This window comes from Suricata suricatta, chromosome 11 (genome assembly GCF_006229205.1).
Source record: "Suricata suricatta isolate VVHF042 chromosome 11, meerkat_22Aug2017_6uvM2_HiC, whole genome shotgun sequence".
Lineage (NCBI taxonomy): Eukaryota > Metazoa > Chordata > Mammalia > Carnivora > Herpestidae > Suricata > Suricata suricatta.
In genome coordinates this window covers 422,081-424,250 of record NC_043710.1, presented here as the reverse complement: position 1 = coordinate 424,250, position 2,170 = coordinate 422,081, and positions in this window count along the sequence as shown.

Below are 2,170 nucleotides of genomic sequence, written 5' to 3'. Positions count from 1 at the left end.
GAACCTGCGGCGAGAGCACCGCAGTGAGGGCGGCCGGCCCGGGGCGGGGGGCAGGGGGGGGGGCCGGGGCACGCACCTGTCCACGCTGATGGCGCACAGGTTGAAGATGGAGGCGGTGCACAGCATGACGTCCATCGCCATGAGCGCGTCGCAGAGGCCCGGGCTGAACAGCCACACGCCGCCCTGGACCTGCCGAGGGAAGGGGGCCCCGGGGCAGCGACAGACACAAGACCCGCTGACGCTCTCTTCCCGGAGTGGCCCGCGGCCTGGCCGCAGCCCTCCCAGCCACCTGCGCCCTGGCTCTTTCTGACCCCGCCTTTGGGGAGCGGGGACCGCAATTCAGGGGGGAGCGGGAAGGAGCCAGAGGCCCACAGGCCTGGCAGTCTTCACGCCCAGCTGGGCGAGGGTCCCAGCTACCCCCCTCCAATGCTCCACCCCGACCCGAGTCCGGTGAAAACTGAGAAAGGCCTGGGGGAGACTCCGTAGGTGAGGTGTAGGTGCCTGAGGGCCCAGGGAAGGGGTGCTCCCAGGGACTCTGCTGCCGTGGAGCTTGAAGGCCCCGCCCTCATTTCCTCCCCACAGGATGACTAAGAGTCTGCCTGTCTGGTTAAACTCTGACACTGCTCAACATGTCCCCTCACTTTTGTCCCCCCGTCTGTAAAGGAGGCTGAAGAGAGCATCCACGGAATTGCCCTGAAGATAAAGGAGCTAAAAGATTTGAAGTGTCCACGGGGCGCCTGGGTGGCCCCGTCGGGTGAGCAACCGACTTTGGTTCAGGTCCTGATCTCACAGCTTGTGAGTTCAGACCCGAGTCAGGCTCTGGAACCTGCTTCGCATTCCCTGTCTCCCCCTCTCTGCCCCTCCCCTGCTTGCACAGGCATGCGAGCGCTCTCTCTCTCTCTCTCTCTCTCTGTCTCTCAAAAATAAACATTAAAAAAGTTTTCAAAAGATATAAACGTTCTGCGCTGTGCCCCCACCAAGGGCGAAGGAGCAGACAACCTCCCCCCTTCTAAATCCCCTCCCGCTGATGTGGGACGATTAGGCGCTTAGAGCTGTCAGTCAGTGACGGCTGTCTGTGGCTCTGGGGGAGGGGCAGGTCATGGGTGTCCTTGTCCAGCGAGCCCTGCTCCAGCCCTACTCCGACTCACCATGTCCACCGTAGAAAATTTGAGCCTCCCCTCCCCCACCGCCCAGAACCCCGAGTTCCCAGCAGTTTTTCTCTGCCCAAACCACTGGCACCAAAGGGGACCCATCCAAGGGCCAGACCTGGTCTGAGGTTGGAGGCTTCTGGGCCTTGGTTCCTGACGGGCTCTGGAGCTCACAGCAGCCCCTGGTTCCGCTGGCAGGTCAGGGCCCCCCGCCTCCCTCCAGCCTGGCTCACTTCCCCTCACCTCCTAGCCATGAATGCCCCCCCACCACCACCGCTGGGAGCAGAGCATGTGCGTGAGCGAGGGTCTCCTTCCCTGGGGTGCTCTTGTGTGCGTGTTCCTGGTCGCACACGGCTGTGACTTTGTGCAGTGATGGGTATGTGACTCCGCCCCTGGAGAGCCGGGGACTGGACACGAGTCTGCCTTTCCATCTGGCTCCCCTGGGCAATGGAACCCGGCCGGGTGGGGGTGGTGGGTGGCTGGAGTGCCAAAGTCACCAGTTTCTGAGGTCCCTGGCTTGAAGGACAAAGGCATCTCTTGGGTAGCAGACGCCAAAACAGGGAGAAGAGAAGAGAGGTACAGCGGAGGGAGGGCGGACAGTCAGGCCAGCCAAGCGGGCAAACGACAGCGAGATGGCGGGTGCTCGGGGCGGGAAGGAGGGGGGGGGGAGTGTCAGGGGACGGAGGCTCCGGTTGTCCTGGGACCAGGCACAGCGCCCCTGCAGCCGCCCCAGCTCCGGGTCGCCCTGGGTCCCCGCGTGGACGGGGACAGGGGACGAGGGAGCAGGTGCAGGGCGCGCGCGCGCGGTGGGGTCGCGGCTCACCTCGGAGTAGACGAAGAGCGGCAGCACCAGCAGGGCGAGCAGGAGGTCGGCGGCCGCCAGGCTCACGATGAAGTAGTTGGTGGGCGTCTGCAGGGCGCGCTCGGCCGCCACGCTCACGCACACGAGCGAGTTCCCCGCGAGCACCGCGCCGATGAGCAGCGCGCCCCCCGCCAGCGCGGCCGCGGCGCCGCGGTCCCCC